Source organism: Dromiciops gliroides, chromosome 3 (genome assembly GCF_019393635.1).
Source record: "Dromiciops gliroides isolate mDroGli1 chromosome 3, mDroGli1.pri, whole genome shotgun sequence".
NCBI classification, from domain to species: domain Eukaryota; kingdom Metazoa; phylum Chordata; class Mammalia; order Microbiotheria; family Microbiotheriidae; genus Dromiciops; species Dromiciops gliroides.
In genome coordinates this window covers 426243307-426267202 of record NC_057863.1, presented here as the reverse complement: position 1 = coordinate 426267202, position 23896 = coordinate 426243307, and positions in this window count along the sequence as shown.

Below are 23896 nucleotides of genomic sequence, written 5' to 3'. Positions count from 1 at the left end.
TATTGCCCTAACATATATAATGTTCTATAAATCAAACATATTTTTACCAAAATTGTCCCACCCACTTCACATATATGGTGCTATTTCTTTGTCATACTAATGAACATTAGTGGCATGCTATGTGATTTTATATTAGATGTAAATATTTGAAACTTTAAAAATTTTAAAGTTATTTGAAATCTGATGACATCAAAATTAGGCTACTTCATGGTAAATTAGCTGATTATTAGTTCCATGAATAGAATGCTTTCCCTGGCATCAGGAAGAGTTATCTTTTTGAGTTTCAACCTGGCCTCACACACTTACAATTTGTGTGACCCTGGTCAAGTCACAGAACCTTATTTGGCTCAGTTTCCTCATATATAAAATGAGTTGGAGAAGGACAAGTCAAACTATTCAAGTATCTTTGCCAAGAAAAATCCAAATAGCATCACAAAAAGAAAGACATGACTAAAAAATAACAGAACACTTCCATGAAATGAGACTTTATACTAAAAAAGCCTGCAGTGGTTCTATTATTAAAGATATGCCAAGAACGTTACACATTTTTCTTAGGATATATATTTATTTTGTTGTTTTTTTTCAATTTTCTGTAAATTGTAATCCATGTGACTGAACCCCAATCAACTTGAATCTTTTCTTTATTAAGATAATGGAATACACACACACACACACACACACACACACACACACACACACACACACACACATATATATATATATGTATAAACTTTAACAGATATCCTCCATAGGCACATACGGTGAAATTAAGGAGACCAATGAGTCTATCCTGTTTACCCATTTAGCCCTTGTAAATGAAGATTATGCATCAAGGTCAAAAGTATAATTTTAATGAAGGTAACTTTCAGGTAAATAATTAGTCTAAAGAAAACCCCTTTTCTATGAGTGTAGATTACCTGATTAATGTTAACATGCTATCCTAAAATTCAAAGTCATTGGAATATATGTTTATTATAATTAATGATGGTGGTGGCAGTGATGATGCTAATAGTCCTTTCTTTTTTTTTTTTTTTTAGTGAGAAATTGGGGTTAAGTGACTTGCCCAGGGTGACACGGCTAGTAAGTGTCAAGTGTCTAAGGCCAGATTTGAACTCAGGTACTCCTGAATCCAGGGCCAGTGCTCTATCCACTGCACCACCTAGCTTCCCCATGATGCTAGTAGTTCTAGTAATAATACTAGTAGTACTAGTAGTGGTAGTAGTAGCAGTATGGTGAATAAACAATATCATACATCTTCTATAAACCATGTTAATTTCATGAACTGGAAAATCTATGAGAAATTTTCCCTCCTATTTGATCCCTTTTTTATATTGCACTACAATATTTAATGGAAGTACATGATGCTTTTGTTTGTGTATTTTATATCAGGCAAAAGAAAATCATAAGACCATAGGATAAGAGATAAAAGGGACCCTAAAGTCAAGATAATTGTCTATGGCTACATCCCTGTCAGGTAATTGAATAACAATAAAATTCAAGGTGCCTTATTTTCCAGGAAACTATATAATCTACTGAAAATATTTCCCCCCCAATCTTGGAATTAAAATTTAAAAGTAGATTATCCAGAATTCTGGAATCTACAATGGCAGAATAAACCAGGTTATAGCCTGATCTCTCCTAAATTCACCTCCAAACAATTATAAAATAATGCCTCAAAATGAATCCTGGAATGTTAGAACAAATGAAAAGACAGAAAGAAAGAATTGTCCAACATAAAATAACTTAAAGTTTTGCAGGAAAGGTCTGTCTCACTAGAGTAAAATAGAAGAATAGGCCAGGGCAGGCTATGTCCAGCAGTAAGCCATGCCACCCAGGAAGATTCCCTGAGCCAAAGTAGAGGTTAGTGACCAGGGTCTCAAGGACAAGACCCAGTAACAACTGAGTAGTCAGATGCCCCATGGCCACAAAGGAGCACCAGGTAAGCAGTTAGGCCTCCCACAACCCCTGCTCAACAACAGGAAAGGAAGGAGTTTATCAAATTTCTTTTACCCTGATAGTTAAAAGCACCTGATGGTGCTGATACCTAAAATAGGAAGAGCTAAAAGAGAGAAAGAAAACTATAAACCAAAATCCCTAATGAATATCTATGCAAATTTTTTAAACAAAGTACTAGCAAGGAGATTATGGCACTATATCACCAGAATAATACAAAATGACCAGGTAGGATGGATACCAGTAATGCAACATTGGTTCAATATTAGTAAAACTATCACCATAATTGACCATATCAATAACGAAAGCAAAAGAAGTTCTATGATTATCTCAATACATTAAAAAGAAAACATTTTAATAAAACAGCACTGATTTCTATTAAAAACACTAAAGATCATAGGAATAAATGAAGGTTTCCTTAAACTGGTAAGTAGTATCTATATAAAACTGTCAGCAAGTCCAGGGATGAAACAAGGATGTCCATTATTATAACTGTTATTCAATACTCTACTATAAATATTAGTTTTAGAAATAAGAGATTAAAAATAATTTAGTATAGGCAAATAGGAAACAAAACAACCACTTTGCAGATATGATGATGGTAAACTTAAAGAATCCTAGAGAATCAATCAAAAAGAATACTTGAAAAAATTAAGCACTTTAGCAAAATTTCTAGATATAAAATAAACCCATATAAATCATCAGAATTTTAATATATTGCTAACAAAGTCCAGCAACAATAGATAGAAGGAGAAATACTATTTAAAATAACTAAAACAATGTAAAATACTTGGGAGTCTACTTGCAAAGACAAGCCCAGGAACTATATGAACATAATTACAAAACACTTTACACACAAATAAAGTCAGATCTGAGCTAATATATTTAGTTTTTCAGTGCCATATGAATCAAACTACCAAAAATATTTAAGAAAGCTAGATATAATATAATAATAATAAAATTCATCTGGATAAACACAAATATCAAAGGAATTAATAAATTAAAAAAAACTGTAAAGGAAGGTGACAGCAATACCAGATCTAAAACTGTAGAATAAATCAGAAATCATCAAAATCATTTAGTACTGGCTAAGAAATAGAATGGTAGATCAATGGAATAGATTAGGTACATGAGATATAAGTAAATGACTATTGTAATCTATTATTTGGTCTATGGAGAAGGGAAGAATTCATGACCAAATAAGAAATAGCATTAAAAATCCAAAATTGTTAGGGCAGCTAGGTGGCACCATGGATAAAGCATCAGCCCTGGATTCAGGAGTAACTGAGTTCAAATCTGGCCTCAAACAATTGACATGTACTAGTTGTGTGACCCTGGGCAAGTCACTTAACCCTCATTGCCACACCAAAAAAGGAAAATGCAAACTGGTTTTGATTTTAGAAAGGTAAAAAATCCAACCAACCAAAACAAAACAAAACAAAACAAAAAAACCCCACTTTTTCACCAACAAAACCACTGCAGTCAAGAATAAAATGCAGACAGAAACCTGGGAAAGAATTTTTATATCAAATTTATCTGATAAAGGCCTCATTTCTCAAACACATAGAGAACTGAGTCAAATTTATAAGAGTACAAGCCATTCCCCAATTGATAAACAAAGGATAAGAACTCTCAGGATTCATTGGAAAAACCCAAAGCTATCTGTAGTCATTCTCTAAGTCTCTATTGATTAAAGAAATGCACATTAAAACAACTGTGAGATACCACCTCAGACCTGTAAGATTAACTATGAGAGAATATTTTTAAACAATGGGGGCAACTAGGTGGCACAGTGGATAAAACATCAGCCTTGGATTCAGGAGGACCTGACTTCATATCTGGCCTCATACACTTGACGTTTACTAGGTTTTGACCCTGGGCAAGTCACTTAACCACAATTGCCTCACCAAAAAAAAATTCTAAATGTTGTAGTGGACATGGGAAAAGTGACACTAATGTGGTATTAGTCGATTTGTGAACTCTGTTCCAAACATTGTGGAAAGCAATTTGTATCTACACTTAAAGGACAATCAAATTGTACATACCCTTTCATCCAACAATACTACTACTAGGTCTATGCTCCAAAGAGATCATAAAAAGGGGAAAGGACCCAGATATACAAAAATATTTATAATAGCTCTCTTTGTGGTGGTAAAGAATTGGAAATTGATGAGATGCCCATCAATTGGGGAATGGCTAAACAAGTTATGGTATCTGAATATGAATGAATACTATTGTGCTATAAAAAATTATAAGCAGGCAGATTTCAAAAAAACCCTGCAAAGTTTTAAGTGAATTGATGCTTTGTTAAGTGAGCAGAATCAGGAAAACATTGAACACAATAACAGCAACATTGTGATGATAAGCTGTGTTAGCCTTTTCTTTTTTCAGCAATTCAATGATCTAAGACAATTCCAAAGGGCTCATGATGGGAAATGCTTTCCAAATCCAGAAAAAAAAAAAGAATTGTAGAATCTGAATGCAGATTGAACCATGCTATTTTTACTTTTTCTTTTGTTATTGTTGTTGGTTTCTTTTGTGAGGTATTTTTCCCTTTTCTTCTGATTCACAGCATGACTAATTTGGAAATATGTTTAATGTGAATGTACATATATAATCAATATCAAATTTATAAGAATAAATTCATTCTCCAATTAATAAATGGTCAAAGTTTTTAGATGAACTTAAAGCTATCTATAGTAGTGCTTTAAATATCTATTGATTAGAGAAATGCAAATTAAAACAACTCTGAGTGACTATGTCAACCTATCAGATTTATAAATATGAAAGAAAAAGAAAATGATAAATGTTGCAGGGGATGTGGGAAAATAGTGATGCTAATATACTGTTGGTGAAGTTCTGAACTGATCTAACCATTGTGGAGAGCAATTTATAACAATACCACTGTTTTTCTTTCTTTCTTTTTTTAGTTTTCAATATTTGTTTTTATAAGATTTCTAGTTCCAATTTTTTTCCTCCCTCCCTTCCCTCCCCCTCCCAAAGACAGCAAGCAATCTGATATAGGTTATATATGTACAATCACATTAAATGTATTTCTGCATTAGTCATGCTGTGAAAGAAGAATCAAAACAAAAAGGAAAAACTTCAAAAAACAAAACCAAAAAGAAATAGTATGGTTCAATCTGCTTCTAGATTCCACAGGTTTTTGTTTGTTTGTTTGTTTTTTCTGGATTTGGAGAGCATTTTCCATCATGAGTCCTTTGGAACTAGAAAAAAATATGCTTAAATCTGTATTCAGACACCATCAGTTCTCTCTCTGTAGATGGACTGCATTTTTCTTAAGACCTCCAGAGTTGTCTTGAATCATTGCATTGCTGCAAATAACCAAGTCATTCACAGAAGATCATCTTGCAGGATTGCTATTAATTTGTTTACAGTACATTTCATGTGCATCAGCTCATGCAGGTCTTTCTGTGTTTTTCTGATGGCATCCTGCTCTTATTTTTTATAGTAAACTACATTTATATAGTACTTTAAAGAGAGATTTCCTTACAATAAACCCATGAAGTTGATTCTTGAAACAACATTAATAGATTACATTTATACAGTACCTTATACCTGAAAGAGAATTTTCTTCACAGTAGCCCAACAAAGTACCATATGTTTTACAATGATCAACAATCCATCCTCATCATCAATCAAACCTCATCTTTATCAATTAATCCTAATCATCATTTATCAGTCCTCATCATCAATTAATCCTTCTCAATCAATTCTCATCTTCATCCAATCTTCATCAATTCATCAACCAAATTAATTATAATTATCATCATCTTCTTCTTCTTACATTACTCTTGCCTCTACTTCAAAATTTTTTTGCAGTTAATATTGTTAACTGTTTCCCTCCATCTCATTCCCCCCTATATTTACTCTATTTTCTATCTTCTTTCACCCTATCCTTCCTCAAAGGTGTTTTGCTTCTGACTGCCCCCTTCCCTGATCTGTCCTCCCCTCTTTCACCCCTCCCTCCTTATACCCTTTCCCTCCTACCCTCTTGCAGAGTTAGACAGATTACTCCACCCAATTAAGTGTGTATGTTGTTCCCTCCTGAGCCAACTATGATGAAATTAAGGTCTTTGAGCCAATTTTGATGAGTGTAGGGTTCATTCATTGTCTCTCTCCTTCCCCCTCCCCCAGTGCAATCTTCTCATTCCTCAGTCTTACTGTAAAGATGTCATCATATGGCAGCTAGGTGACACAGTGAACAAAGCACCCACCCTGGACCCAAGAGGACCTGAGGCCAGATCCTGCCTCAGACACAAGACAGTCACCCACTGCTTGACCCTGGGCATTCTGCTCAACCCTTACCCCCCTCAAAAAATAAAGAAACCCACAATAAACAAAAAATAAATGCTATAGATATCAACCCTTCATAATCAATCCCCACCCCCACCCCCATGCCCTTTGTCTTAATTTATTCCTATCATCTTCCCTAATACTGAGAAAGTTCTTATAAATTAGAGGTATCATCTTCCCATGTAGGAATGTAAACAGTTTAACCTTTTAACATCCCTCTTGATTTCTTTTTCCTTTTTTTTCTTTTTTATGCTTCTCTAGGATCTTGTATTTGAAAGTCAAATTTTCTATTCAGTTCAGGTCTTTTCATCATGAATACCTAAAAGTCCTCTTTTTCATTGAAGTTCCATTTTTCCCCAGAAAGTATTGATGGGTAGGTTATTCTTGGTTGCAATCCCAATTGCTTTGCCTTCTGGAATATTATATTCTATGCCCTCCAATCCTTTAATGTAGAAGCCGATAGGTCTTGTGCTGTCCTGAATGTATCTCCACAGTACTTGGACTGTTTCTTTCTTTCTCCTTGCAATATTTTCTCCTTAAGCTGGAAGCTCTGGAATTTGTCTAGAATATTCCTGGAAGTTGTCCTTTTGGGATCTCTTCCAGGAGATGATTGGTAGATTCTTTAAATTTCTATCTTACCTTCTGTTTCTAGAATATCAGGGCAAATTTTCCCTGACAATTTCCTGGAAGATGATGTCTAAGCTCTTTCCTTGATCATGGCTTCAGGTAGACCAATAATTTTCTAATTATTTCTCCTGGATGTATTTTCCAGGTCATTAGTTTTTTCCAAGAAGATATTTCACATTGCCCTCCATTTTTTATTCATTTGGAGTTTCTTTATTGTGTCTTGGTTTCTCATAATCTCTAGCTTTCATTTGTTCAATCTTAATTCCTAGGCAATTATTTTCTTCTGAGAGCTTTTCCATTTGGCTTTTCAAGCTGTTGACTTTTTTCATTATTTTCCTGCTCACTCTCATTTATCTTTGCATTTTTTCCTCTACCTCTCTTACTTCATCTTCAAAGTCATTTTTGAGTGCCTCTATGGCCTGAGACTAATTCATATTTTTCTTGGAAGTTTTGAATGTAGGAGGCCTGACATTGCTATCCTATTCTGAGGGTACAACTCAATCTTCATTGTTACTAAAGAAACTTTCTATGGCCTGCATCTTTCTCCATCTGCTCATCATGCCTTTCTTTTATTTTTTTTTGGGGGGGAGGGGAAGGGCAGTGAGGGTTAATTGGTTATGTGACTTGCCCAGAGTCACACAGCTAGTAAGTATCAAGTGTCTGAGGTTGAATTTGAAGTCAGGTCCTTCTGAATCCAGGGCCAGTTCTTTATCCACTGCACCACCTAGCTGTCCCCATCTTGCCTGTCTTTTATTTGATTTTGCTCTTTCTTAAAGTGGAGCACTGCTTCTAGGCTGCATATTCCCAAGCTTCAGGGGGCCCCAGGTGGTACACTTTAAGGAGAGGCACATTCTGAAAATAACCCCAGGCCTATTTGCTCTTCAACCAGAAAACAATTTTTTTGTTTGTTTGTTTTGCTTGGTTGGTTGCTCCAGCATGCCTGTGTCCTTCTCCCATCTGGGCTGCCACAACTCAAAGTTGCTTCCTGGTTCTCAGCAGGGGTAAAAAAAGTGAGTTCTACATCAGCGTGGGCAGAGACCCCTGTAATCTCTCCCCAGCCAACTGCTCAGCCTTCTCACCACACTGTGAGCTTAGTTGAAGAATACCCTGGCACTGTAGCCAATTCAGAGGCTCCAGAGGTCTCTTTTTTGGTTCAGCCAGCCTGGGGCTAGATCTGCATCTACTCGACCTCGGGGTTGGGTTCCACTCCTGACCCAGCAGAGCAGACCACTCCTTCTGACCTTCTAAGCCATCTTTGGCTCAAAAATAATCTTACCCCATCCTTTTGTGGGTTCTGCTGCTTCAGGAATTGTCTAATGGCATTATTTGAAGGGATTTAGAGGGATTTGCAGGAGAGCTCCAAGGAGTTACTGCCTGTCCTCCACCATCTTGGTTCCCTATTTTTCAGTTTATTTATTTTTTCTTTTTTTTCTGTTTCTTCTTTCACTACATAACTAATATGGAAATGTTTTACATGATTAAATGTATAACATCTATATAAAATTTCTTACCATCTTATGGAGGGAAGACATAAGGGAAAAAGAAAGAAAATTTGGAAGTCAAAATTTTTAAATGAATATTTAAAATTGACTTTACATGTAATTAAAAAAATGAAATTCTATTAAAATTGTATATCATCTCCTCCCTTTCCAAAATTCTTACCTACTGTTTGTCAAATCTAAGGAACTAAGGTGCTACTAGGGCTTTATTTTCTTTCTAATCTAGCAATTTTAGGTCCAAAGTAGTATAAACATGATTTCAAGCTGTTTCAGATTGGCAGATATGTAAAATTAATAGATCCAATAAGATAGCAGTGTCTACAATTATTCTCTGGAAGATTGAAAAGGGGGGAGATTAAGAACTCAGATTTTGAATTGTCAAAGATCTGTTAATCATAAAGATTTATCAATCATTTATTTGCATCTGAGGTTTACAGTCATTTATAGTTTATCTGCCCATAAATTCCTACACAGTGCTAATAGTGGTGATGCACAGATATGAAATTCTGAAGGCACTGAGGTATCAATTTCCAGATATTAAAAGTGATTTTATCTTATAATTTGAGAACAGCCAAAATAAAATCAATTCTTAAAGAAGATAATGAATATGACATTAAAAATCTATTAATTTATATTGTCTACATTTCTTCGCTATAAAATGTTTATGAAAAACACACACGTATATATACATACAACTTAAAAAATATGAAAAGAAAGTGGGCACATTTTATAGTCAATTTTTGACAGCAGAAACAAAATTGATTAAAATGTCTAGAACCTTCAATGTTTATTGTGAATCATTAAAAAAATGAGTCCTAGTAAAGCAAAATGAGTCCATTAAGTCTCTTTTTCTACAAGGTACCTTCCCCATGCAAATGCTAAGTTCATATAATTTTCCCTAGGAATAAAACAGATATCATTTTGTCAATGATCTTTTGATTATTAACATTAATCCAGATGATATATATAACAGTGTTTGATACCATTTTTGGAATCATATAGAATATTAATTGCCTAATGTGAGGTGAAATTTTTCATTTACATGTTAAAGTCTTTTGAATCTTCTATTTTAGGAAGACATTAACCTGACTGTATTATATGAATGAAAAATCATCTAATAAGTGCCTACAAAGTTCATTACCTAGTCTAGTCTTAGCAGTTTTTGTTCAATCTTTTTTGTTTTCAGTTGTGCCCAACTCTTTGTGATATCACTTTGGATTTTCTTGGCAAAGATACTGGAGCAGTTTGCCATTTACTTCTCCAGCTCATTTTGCAGATGAGGAAACATAGTTGAACAGGGTTCAGTGAATTGCCATGATTACACAACTTGGCTGTGGCTAGATTTGAATTTAGGTCTTCCTAAGTACCAGGCCAGCCCTCTATAATCTGCACCACCTAGGTAATTTCATCACAGTGCTTGTGACTCAAACCTTAACTGACACTGCCTCCCTTAGCTTCCTCTCTTCTTTGATTGGAGGACTAGAGGTTGATGTACAAAACACTGTTCCTAATGTCTTCTTTTATAGATGGCAGAGATGGATTTTTTGGCTCACTCCACTCTGACTCTAGTATTATTCCTAGTTTCATCTACATGGAACAATTTTCACCCCTGCTAAGTAAACCCTCTTTTCCCCACTCCATGTCCACTTTGCTGCTTCTTTTTTCTGTGTTATCTGCTTGTGTTAGATTGTAAGCTCCTTGAGAACATGTGCTATAATATATTTATTAATGGTATTCTCTCTACTAAGAACAGTGCCTGGCATGGAGTAGGCACACAACAAAGATTTATTGGCAGTGGATAAATCACTGGCCCTGGATTCAAGACAACCTGAGTTCAAATCTAGCCTCAGACACTTGACACTTACTAGCTATGTGACCCTGGGCAAGTCACTTAACCCTCATTGCCAGGAAAAAAAAAAAAAGATTTATTGGATTGGATTGGATTGATCCATTCCATTGTATCTTTTATGTAGAGTACCATTGGGCTTGAAGAGTACTTTTGCTAAAAATAATTATTTTCATTATCTCAGAGTCTTCCTCTTACTAGCCCCATATAAGGCCATGGCTCAGTTTATGTGGGTTATCCTTGATGGTAGTTTGCAATCTCCTCAGTAGTTCTGTTTTCCTCAGCTAAACGATTGTCTATTATATCTGTACTTTGGGTTACTTCCATAGAGCTTAAACAAATACTTATTTAATTGATTGCTGATTGATGTGGAGTTTATAAAGAGTTGAATACATTTCTATTTTTTTTTCTGAGCTCATTTTAAATTCTAGTGTCAGAGTTTATCAAAGGTCAATTGCCTGGAGTGATTTTTTTTCTGGTGGGGTGAGGATGGGAATGTGGAACTAAAAATGAGGATGTTGTGAATAGTGAACAGAAAGCAGAAGGCAGGGTAAATTTAAGCTCATTTATGACTAAAAAGGAAAATTATAATAGGGATTATTTTACAAATTTCAAGCCTGAATTGGTGGCATTTTAAACCTATTTATCTACTTTACAATGCCTACTCCCCCAATCCCTTGCAAAAAAAATGTTCATAACTCTCATTAGGTTCTTAGGTTTGAGGCATCTCCTACATGTAACCTTTTCTGATTTCCGCAAGCAGTTAGTCCCTCCTCACTGTCACCAAATTAGCTTACATTTATTTTGCACGTAATCTGGATATATCTATATATGTACATGCTTTCTTCCCCAGTACAATGTAACCTTCTTGAGGGCAAGATCTGCTCCATTTTGATCTCTGTGTTCTCCATACCTAGCAGAATCCCTAGCCCAGGAAGTGTTGTTGATTGATTGATATCATAGAGAAATAAAAAATAAACAATACACATAGACATTCACAAGGACTCTTCAACAAGATCTTGCTTTCAGACTTGATAATGTAAAATCAGATTCCAAATGGCTCTGAAACATTAATAGGTAATTATGACCAAAGAATTTACTTTAATAATCGGTGATAATTTACATTTATAATCCCTAGATATCTCAATGAGAGAGTCAGAACAAAGTTAACTATAAACCAGTATCCCAAATGAATATTGATAATAATTTTAAATAAGATATTCATAAATAGACTATATAAAAACATTATATACTTTACATTTTGATTATATATTGTGAGCTAGAAGGCTTTTATCCAATATACATTCATTGCTTTGATTGATTACATGGGATATGGAGACCCTATCTAGATATATCTTTGCAGAAATCTAGATACAAGTCATCCAGTAGATATGTTTGGAGATTCCCTACAATAAGCTTTGAGGGCATAATGACCCAAAGAAAAATGTTACTTTTAAGAGTTTTGCTCAGTAATATACATCTCAAATGTTACCATACATGGAATTTTCATGTGAAAAATAGGTAAAATTTTTAAAAGAGAAATCAAGTATATGTATGACAGAAAAATTAAATTAAAAAAATAGCTTTTCATGGAGCAAAAGAGAGAAATAACATATGGAAAGCCCAAAGGGATCATTGATATAGAGCTGAAGGAATGCTTTCAGTGTGAATAACAGATATACTTTGGAGAATCATTGGAAAATTGTACATAAGGATTACACTCTATTAAAAGGCATGGAAGAGTTTACTTTGTTCAAGAAAAGGGAACATACATATTGATAAGTTGATGTGATATAATAGGATTTAAATATGTAAATGATCCCATGGAGAAATTAATTGAACTTCCTGATATTATAAATGAGAAAGTTATAACTTTTAGGTGAGGTGATTTATACACAATTATAGAAGTAGTAAGTAGCAGAGATGGGAATCAAACCCACATCTTTCTCTAAAGCCTGAGCTCTTCCACAGCACCCTAATTCTTCAGAACCAGTAAATTAACAAAGTTTTACCATATAAACACCATTTAAATATTTACTAAATTCTGAACCACTTTGGCATTGATTTTTTGCTTTTTAAAATAAGCTGAGTCACTTGATTTTACATTGATCCTATTCCTATCCTTCACCAGAATTTGACAAAGTTCTATTTCTTTTGTATAAGGCTGATGTTTTCAAGGTTGTTCTTGCTCCCAAAATGGGTTAGTATCAGAAGTAGTTAGCAGTTGGTAATGGGAGTCAAGAACACTGAGATTTTTAGCACATTCAGAATATTTAATTTCCCCTCCATCTGATGATAATTTCACATGTAAAAAATAACGCAAAACTATGTCAATTTGAAATAGCCTCCCACACACCTTATGGAATTCAAATACTGTGTGGGATTGTAATCATGAGTATGTTCTGTAAGCATGATTCCTGAAAGCACATTTCTTTATAAAATTAAATAAATTTAAAATTAATGACAGTTGCTTAAACCAAACAATTTGATTTCTTAACGTCAGAGACATACTCAACAGGCTTAGCCTCATGCTAAATGGAACATTTGGATTCTGAGGACATCAAGTTTCTAGATAGTAAAATATAGTAACACCAAATTTCAGAATGAAAAAGGAATAGGAAGCCCAATAAAGGCCATCATTTCCTTTCATTTTTTCTTAGGATTCTTTTTTGGTAAAAGTATGTTTTATTCATAGGTAAAATAGCATTTTTTTTACTCAAATAATGCTGAACCAACATATGTATACAAACATTATAGAAAGAGAAAATATATTTTCATGGTGACTTAGAATTATCTTAGCTCTAATTCATGAACAAGCTTGGCACCATACAAATGAGATGTAAAATGCTTTACAATTTCACATAACAGATTGATGCTTAACACATTCTGTAGACAACTATGGGAATTTCTTTCCCCTTTACCATTTATTAGATGACTTAAAATCTTTTATGCACATATATGTATGAATTGGAACAATTTTGAGGACTTTATTCTATTCAAACATAACAGAATCATGATTGCTCCTTTCATAGCTAATTAAAAATAAGATCTTAGGGAATAACAGTTATCTTCTACTTTATTATATTTATTTTCATTCAATGAAAATTAAATAGCTATATTAATACTTGCAAATGGATTGTGTAGGACTAAAGTTAGGAGAAAGTAGAAGTTAGGATAAACTCATATTCTGAACACACTAATATTCATCATCTCTGTTCTCATGTTGTCCTTTAGATTCCTTGATGGGCTCTACTCCTCACAAAGACAAAAGGAAATTATATAATTAGTTTGATGATTATCTGCCAAAAATCTGGTTGTTTTACTCTCTACCATGGATTTCTGAGACCTGGATTTTTACTCATTTCAGAAGTGTAGTCACTAATTAAAATATTTAATATTTAATTGATCAACTACTAGAGACAATGCCATGCATATTCAACCCTGTATTAGTTGCAGCAAATGGCAGAGTTTATAAGAACTTCAGTTGAAATTCCCTTTATTGAGGTTTTGCATCACTGCTCTGATTCTTTCTCTTGTAACAGGATTAATGCAGAAATAGGATTAATGTTATTATGTGTATATATATGTGTGTGTGTATATATATATATATGTATATGTATAGAGATATATAGATATAACCTATATCAGATTACCTGCTGTCTAGGGGAGGGGGGAGGGAGGGGTGGGAGGGAGAAAAATCTGAAATTGTAAAGCATGTATAAACAAAAGTTGAGAACTATCTTTACATGTAATGGAAAAAAAATAAAATACCTCATACATAAAAAAAAAAGAAATTCCCTTTATAGAAGGGAATTATATTTATAGCTATGTTGATGTGCAGCACTATACTAACCCTTGTTTTAACATTTATTATATTGAAATGGAATTTTAATTGGCATCAGATAGCTATGTCTTAATTTTAAGGACAATTATATAATTAGTTTGCATCATCTACTCTCAATCAGTCCACTGGAAAGGGGAATGTATAGCTTTCTACATTCAATTTCTTTAAAATATGGGTTTGTATTGAAATATAATAACTCATAGTTATATTATGATATTAAGGTTTATACAGTCTTTTACTCACAATACACACATGAGGTAGGTATTAATTATGAAGCTGAGCCTCAAGAATATTGTATGACTTACATGTCTTCACAAAGTCTAGTAAGTTTTTTAACCAGAACTTGCATATCTCCTGATTTAAATATCAGTGTTTGTTCACATTATACCACAATTACCTTATAGAAAAATTAGTTAAATATTGATATGAATGTCAAAATATATGCTTAAATAATTATTTAAAAAGTTAATGAATGAATGAAAATCACTTAATATTAAAAGATAGATTTGAAAGCAGGGGTAGATATAAAGAATACAATACAGGAAATTTGTTAAAATTTAACAATAAACATCAATAACATTTACTTAGCCATCAGTTGATGTGGATTTTCATTGAACATTAAAGATGGTCAGTTGACAAATGTTCAAGTAGAATGAGAGGCTAGGGGAAAAAAAAAGACCCAGGAGCAAAAGAAGGCAATAATGTACACTGAAAGCAGTCTGTAAAACATAGTCTTTTAGAATAGGACTATTTGCTTCTCTTTATATGTATATATCTATACACACACACACACACACACACACACACACACACATACACATACACACTCAACATCTGTAATGAAGCCAGGAACACAGTAGCTACTTGGTAGATACATGATTGACTAATTTTAAGCTTTGGTGACCTGTAACATAAACAGGAAATTTGGGAGGAGGGAAATTTGTGTCGAGAATATGGTGGTTCAGTTTTTAACATGTATTTCAAATGATGGTATATTATTCTGGTGGAGTCATAAAGTAGGGGAATCAAAATGTTCTTGCTGACATGGTAAGGTAGTAATTTAGAAGAAAATCTGTTCAGGGATCTGTGATTTAAGCTAGAAGAAAATTTACCAATGTTTTCGAAATTGACAAAGCCAATTTATTTTTCTCAGTGCTCATCTTTTTTTACTTTTCTATAACATTAAACAATGTGAATCATCGCATCCTTTTTGATACTCTACTCTCTCAGTTGCTTCGTTTCTGTTTTTTATTGGTTTCTCTACTTCTCTACCCACTTCACAATTCCCTCACAGTTTGATAAAATGACAATGTATATGTCCTAAATGTGCTACATTTGGTCTTATTCTTTTCTCTCTGTATAATATTTTCTTTGTTGATGTCATCTCCCAAGGCTTCAATTATATCCATCGAGATAGAAATAGACATTTACTACCTTGCTCAATATCCTGAACTATAAGCCCATTATCCTGATTCCCTGCTGGATAACTTCCAATAGATCTTTATGTGTACTTCAAACTCAGTATTTCCCTAAATATATCTTTTTATATTCTCAAAAAAACCAAAAACAAACAAAGAAAAACCCAAACCAACCCTCCTCCCATTTTTCCAATTTCCATCAACTTTAACATCCAGGCTTGAAATTGTGGTGTCATCTTTGACTTTTTTTTCTTTCTTGTCCTAAACATTCAGCAGCTTATCAAGTGAATCAAATTTATTTTCATAACATCTCTTCTATTTGTCACTTCCTTTCCACTCATGAAACACTACATTTGTTTGGACATTACCCTGTAACATAGTTACTCATGTTCATTTTTTATTGTCCCATTCTTCTTAAGAGCATGAACTTTCTTTTTCTTCCCCCCCTTTATTTCTATCATCTACTACTGATCCTTACAAGTAGAAATTCAATAAATGCTTGTGAAATTGAAATTAATTATTTAAGATAATTTTAACAGCAGTTTAATGCTACATCTGATATTTCATATTGATATAAGAGAAAATTCATATGCTAGGTCAGCTTCAAAATCAGTTTTGATTGTTTAGTATAATACAAATGTCAAAAGTGTTATAGTTGGTAGAGAAATAGTTGTATTTCATATAGTCATACTTCAAACCTAATGATAATTAACATAAATATTTTCCTAATTAAGAAGTTTATTAATTTGTCCATGTTACAAAAATGAAATAATAAAGCACCAACCTTAGTCGAAGAAAAATAATTAATTAAATCATTATATCAGATATATTATGCATGGTGGTATGTGAAATAGAATATAGTATATGTGATTAATATGGAAAATGCTCAAATTGACTGATAATAGGTATACTGTTTTTATTTTTCTCCATGCTAATATTAAATTCAAAGGGAAAACCATAGAAATAATTTTATCTTAAAAAGATGTTTTGTAAAGCTTATAGAATATTGTTTGGCAGTCTAAGAAAGAAAGATTTTAAAAGTTAAGGTAAATTATCTTAAACATAAGTATAATTATTTTATCTGCTTCTGATTTCTAAAAATGCACATTTAAAAGTTTGATATTTTTTATTTGTAACTATAATCCCTGAAACTATGTTGCGAGCAAAGGAATGATTGACTTTTTAAGCCCATGGTCAACCCAAAGTATCTTTTCTAGTACACTTGCAAAGGACCACAGAATGCTCAGAAGGTGATATATTTAGAATAATTTGAAACATCTCCTGGAAAATCTAACTGTTCTTAAGAACATTCAAAGTCTAAATTGGGGTCCCTTGTGACTTCTATAACCCACAGATTTTATATTATTTGTGAAACACCCAGTTCCTTAAAATATTCCTCGGAGCTATGATTCTCTAATGCCATTAGCTCATTCTCCCACTGGAATGTTTTTCCTCTCAGGAAGATCAGCTAAGAAACATTGTAGCGAAAATACTCTAAGTAGATTTTAGGGAGTGTTTACTAAATTATGATAGTAAGAACAATATGCATAAGCCATTCCTTTCCCAAAAAGGTCTGTGGCACACTCCCATAAGTACTTACAGAGTTTAAGTGAAACTGTGCTGAGTTGTAGAAAGCACATATGGCAAAGGGATAATGAGGTCTTTGTAGAATTGTGAATCTATGTCCAATCTATTTGTGGCACCAAAGGACACTGTAGTCAATTGCTCTAGGAATGTTACTACAACACTAATTGGAAATGGAAAATCCAAAATCTATCAAATCTTTGGAACCTCACAAAGTCATGTTCTGGCCAGAAGGGGGTGGAAATGGAGAAGAATACCCAAGGTCTAAGCAGATGATTCTCCTTACCCCACTTCTCATGTGTTTCCTTTTCAGAGATAACTGGAATTCCAGATAGTTCCAGTTTTAGAAGTACTGCCTTCTCGACTCACTTTATAATTTATAAATGATCTCCAGGACATGACCAAATATTCTCCAGCTGTCAGAGCATGATTCTTATTCAATATCATTCTGATTCAAAGGATGTTTCTCACAAATTTAAAGCTTGTGATTGATTAGATAAGGTATTAAGGCTAAAATGAGGTGAAAGTAATTTTGACTCCACCTTACACTGATCATGTTCTAAAACCTCAAGCCAGCTCCCATTCTTGCTGAATGTATAAACTGAGTTTGTGGTTCAATGAAACTTTTCTAAGAATAGTAAAAGTTATTGTTCATTGGCAAATTGCTAAAGCTAATGCACATGTTAGGGAAAAAAAGAAACAGACCAATGTGTGCATTTTTTTTTGATTGACCTTCATGAGTTGTTGCAAGGTGTGTTTTAGGTTTTTTGTATTTTTGTTTTTTTATTTTTTTAATTCACTGTTGGATATAGGAGGGACATGTGGAATAGCATTGGTAATAACATTCATCCAAAGAAAGAAAGAAAAAAGGGTCATTTTTTAATGAGCAAAAGAGAACAGAAACATCAGAAACAGAGAAGTGGAACAGCTTTGAAACTAATGTGATGAATTTATTATGTTATATTGATAGGAAGAATAAACTATAATGTAATGGAAATAGGGTTTTTTAATATCATGGAACTGTTCATACTTAGTGTTTCCCAAGTTCAGAATAATGAAACAGAATTAAAAATTATTATTTTAAGTGAAAATATCAAATGTTGAGAAATGCGTGTATATATGTAATTCTTTTTTGATAAATTTATATTTGGGTATATGTATTCCAAAATTTAACTTTCACTTAAGAATAATAGTAATTTAACTAAATCAAATTAAACACAAGCATATGTTTATTATTTGTTTTTATAAGGCAAAATTAGTTGTGCTATGCAATATACAAAAATTAAAAAAAAAAAAGATTAGGTCCCTTATTTTATCTTAGTCTAGTTACATGAGATGATAATATGTATAAAAATACACATATAATAATGTACAAAGTCAGGTATGATAGGACTAATGAGATGTTAATAAATGGCCAAAAATAAGAACATTAATAGGTTGAAACTTACAGGGCTCTTTACATACATTACCTTTTGCTCTCACAAAAGGCATGTTAAATAAGTAATTACTGATGTTATCTCCATTTTACATATGGGGCAATTAAAGGTCTAAGAAATAAGGCTACTTGCTATCATCATGTTTTATCATTCTATTCCATATATATTATAGATGTGTATATGCATGTGAAACACTGAAACAAAGATGGCTGCGCTGGCTCAGTCATTGCACTGCATGCAAGACGGGCGCATTCCTAAAGACCTACTCTATGGTGAGTTAAGCTCAGGCCAAAGACCTGCTGGGTGGGGTGTCCAGCTTCGATACAGAGATGTATGCAAAGGAGACTTGAGGGCTCTGGGAATAGATATCAGCATCTGGGAGGAGATGGCCAAGGACCTTGCCCGATGGAGTTCAGTACTCAGGGGCGGTTTGCGCACAGCTCAGGTGGGCCTCCAAGCTTTGGAGGAAGAAAAACGAATGAGATGCAGGAACCAACTGGTAACAGAGAACGCAGTTTTCCAATGTGCTCATTGTGGCAGGAACTGTGGCTCCAGTATCAGACTGCACAGCCACATTGTGGCCTGTGGCTCTTCAAGGTGCTGATCCATGGTCATCTGCGACTGGCTGAAGCCTACTACTACTATGTGTGTGCATGTGGGTATATATTGAATGGAGGTCTTCCTAACTCCAAATCTAACATTTTAACCACTATATCACATTCCCTATCCATATAAACACATTAAGAAATATATTATTTTTAGAAAGTGGAAGTATCTAATCCACATAGTAAGCTCAGCCATTATAGAATTTGAAATCATGGGATCATATGATTTAATATCTTCCCTTTAAGTTCATCTTTTCTAACTTTCTAATTTTACAGATGAGGAAACAGACACAACTTGTGAATTGTCTACCAATTTAAATTTAAAGAAGTTGGAGAATATGTTCCCCTTAACAAAGAATAAATGTTAAAAATAAGTGAAGCAATGCATTTTCTAAGAGGATTATTGTATCTTTTTAATCTAGCTTCATCCACATACAAAAAAATCAATATTGTTTTCATTTTAGGCTAAAAACAAGTATGAGACTCTTGCATATATTATACCTAGAAAATTACAGGGTTTAAATAAAGCAGCATCTCATAGTCACTGCAATCTGGTACCTTTTTTTAATCAATCATTTTGGTTTAGAAAGAAAAAGTTTAGAAACTTCTCCTCTGTCAGTAGTAGGGAGCAATCTATTACCTTTTTATATGGTGTCAAAGTATCAAAAATACTGCACAATATCATTACTTTAAAAGACAATGTCATTTGAGAACTCCCTTTGTAGTTAAAAGATCAGTACAACTGAATTCATTTCTTAAGTTGGTTTCACAGAAAAGGGCCTAAAATGGTTAGATTTCCAAAAAAAAAAAAATGAATAAACACTGAATTTAAGAGTGTGACTGAGTGTAATTTGACCTCCTAGGAGGTGAAGGAATCTTCCAAGAAAGTGCCTAGCAAATGTTCATTTAGTTTCTGAATAATCCAAGCGATTGGAACCTCACAACATCACTGTAATAATGTTCTTACTATATAGTAAGGACCCTTTCCTTCTTATTCAATATACCTCAGACTATTTTACATATTTAATCAATGGAATTAACATATGTTTCTATTGGTTTGTTCAAAAACTAACCAGGTCTAGGTACATAGTTATTGTTGATATATACAACTTGAGAGACCTGTTATTTCCCTTGAAGTCCTTAATATCTTTGTAAAGGAGTTGAGGAACTATAGCTAGATAGCTAGCTAAATTCCTACTGAAACATCCTTCATTTTATATAAATAAAGGGAACAATGGACTGACCTAGTGATTTTATTGGTACTGGGAGTTTCCAGTGAGCAAATTCCTCTAAAATAATAAAGACCAGAACCTACTTTTCCTCCTCCTCTTCCTCCTTCCTCTACCCTTTCCCCTGCCTCTGTCCCTGCCTCTATCCTGGCCCCTTCCCTTTCCCCTTTCCTTCCTTCCTTCCTCCTCCTCCTTCTCCTCCTCCTCCATCTCTTCCTTCTTCTTCAATGTGATCAAGGTCACAAAGCTAATATGTTTAGTGACAGAACTTAAAACTACACCTTTTTGGACTCCAAGGACTTTTCTCTACCCATTATGTCAGGGAGCCTCTGAATACTTTTATATATCCAAAATACACATACATATATTGACATTATACAACATATATGCATATATACATATGCATACACATATAAATATATACATGGCACTTTCATATTCTATATGTATGTGTGTTTATACATATATGTGGGCAGCTAGGTGGTATAGTGTATAGAGAACTGGGCTTGGAGTTAGGAAGTCCTGAGTTCAAATCCAGCCTCAGAAACTTCCTAGATGTGTGGAATTGGGAAATTCATTTAATCACTGTTTGTCACTGGAAAAAGAAATGGCAAACCATCCCAGGATCTTTTCCAAGAAAACTCCATGGATAGAATACCATGGGGTCATAAAGAGCTGAATGTGATTGAAATAATTAAATAACAAATGTACATATATGAATTAATAATGCCAATATATATAATACATAATGAGGACTAGCATCTTTAGTGTGAGGAATTGCCAAACCTTTTTCAAGACTGCTCATTTACCTTTGGGTTCTACCTTGCAATCAACTGTCACCTGTGGCTCCAAAAAGCTGTAGCATGTGCACTGGCCACACCCCATCTCAGCAGACAACTAAACCAGGTTGACAAAAACAAAGGGTCCTCAAACCCATCACTGAGTTAGGGGGGTGTATATCTGAAGCATGCGAAAACTTCCCCCCCCCCCCTGCAGAATGGGAGAATGAGAATATTTTTGTCCAGTGGCCATTGAGCCACCTGAAGCAGGATGTGTGGATTACTTAGAGCTTGGTCAAACATTAAAGACACCAAGAACATTACTGCATTTCTGGGTTATTGTCAATTGTCTTGATTTTTGTCTGCCACTGGACTTCAATGATGCTCAAAGATATAGTGTGTCTGACAACTTTGTGAAATCTGCCTCATTTAAATCCAATTCAAACACTAGTTAAGACATCACATTATGATGTCACTGGTCCTCTTTAAAAAAAGGACAAAAAACAATATAATACAGCAATCTACATCTATGCTATTTTCTTTGTGGGATGGTTCTACCTTTCTAAACAATGAACATTAAATCTATATGTATAGTTATCTATATCTATATATATTTATAGCATCACTTTTTATTTACCAACTCAGACATCTTTCATCACACATCTCCCAGATGTCTCACTTTCAATCATCCTCATACAAATAATTTCTCATCATCTTCCTTCCTACCTGACTTCCCTTCCCAATATCATTATTTTTATCCATAACATAAAATGTTTGCAACTTTGGTTAGATTTCATTTTCCCCTCTTTTCTTTGATTCTTATAGCCTCAACCACCATCTCAAAACTTATTTATTTCTTCCAAATATCTTTTATATTTGGTTCACCTTCTCCATAACAACTGCCACTACTTTTCATCATAAGATGCTTCAAATACTATCAAAGTCTCTTAACTGGGGCAGCTAGGTGGCTCTGTGGATAGAGCACTGGCCCTGGATTCAGGAGTACCTGAGTTCAAATCCAGCCTCAGACAATTGACACTTACTAGCTGTGTGACCCTGGGCAAGTCATTTAACCCTCATTGCCCCACCCAAAACAAAAAACAAAATGTCTCTTTAAAAAAAATCAGAAGGTATGTGGATTAGTTATCTTCATCCAATATGTCCATTGCGCTACTACTTACTACATTGATTTATCTAAAGTATTGATCTTACATAAATCCTCAACAATTTCTGATAGCTTCCTGCTACCTGGGTCTACTTTCCCCCAAATATATATACAATAATCAGGAAGATTGGACACATTGAAGAATTATGATTAAATATCGAGCATATTTAGGGAAATGCTTGGAATGCATAAGATTCATACAGAGAGTAACCCACAAGGGAACACATTTAATCATAACAAAGATGTAGAGTGAATACACAGGAAACACATATATTGAGAGACATAGACAATGAGAACATATGTGTCTAGCACACAAATATAGAGAGTCATAAACATTGGGGATTTTTATGGCAAGAGGAAGGACAACTGTCAATTCCAAAATAACAGTACAAATATTTTCTAATGATAGCATCATGTTGCTTTTAAAATCACTTCTTTCCAATGATTTGGCACTTTAAGGCCATCTCTTCCAGGTACAAATTATTATCTGACTATGCAAGTAGGATGTTTAATCTCCTCTAGGTGGGTCACTACTATTATGATTCTATTGGGCAAAAGATTGTAGAGCTTTTCTTTCCTTCAGCTTCTGGCCTCACCTGGAGTTCTTAGCTAAGATGCTACCTCCTATAAAAAGAATTGTGGGTTCTGTCATCTCTATTCTAGTTTAAAGCTAGAGCTTTAACTATTTCAGACAGGCAGTACTGTCAGACTGTATTGGAAGGGGAATAAGTGTGTGTGTGTGGGGGGGTTTCTTAGCTAGTTTTGTCCTTATGGGAGATTTTATCAGTTCTTAGAGCCTTGGCTATAACATTTTATGTTGTTTATTTGTTTTTTAAATTTTATTTTATTCTGTTTGTTTTTATTTTTATTTTTTTCACAGAAGGAAAACTTTGCTTCTAAGGGCCAAGATCTTGGAATATTGAGATAATCTACTAAGTAGCATTCATAGGTTTTAACACTATTGATTATTTGCTTATTTTTTTTTTACCTAAACAACTTGCTCATTAAGCGTGGGTTATACAAGAGCATTGAAGGGTGGAAGGAAAAAGAAAGAGGGAAGAGAGGAGCATTTATTAAGTACTTATTATGTGCCAGACTCTCTGCTAAATTGTTTTACATATATTAGCTCATTTGATCCTCAAAAAAAACCCTGAAATGCTGGTATTATTATTGATCTCATTTTACATATGAGGAAACTGTCTAGACAGAGATAAGTGATTTATCCCATGTCACATAGGATGAGGGCTGTATTTGAGGGGTTTTTGTTTGTTTTTTGTTTTTAATTTTTGCAGGGCAATGAAGGTTAAGTGACTTGCCCAGGGTCACACAGCTAGTTAAGTGTCAAGTGTCTGAGGCTGGAATTGAACTCGGGTATTCCTGAATCCAAAGCCAGTGCTTTATCCATTGCGCTACCTAGCTGCTCCCAATGGCTGTATTTGAAATCAAGTATTCCTAACCCTAGGTCCAGAGTTCCATCCAACTCAGCATGATGCCGAAAAAAGGAACAAAAACCTCTAACAAGAGGTCTTCTGAGTCATCTTCCTCTACCTTCATCACCTCAATCTGTTGAAAACTCCTGCTTTTATTATGTGTT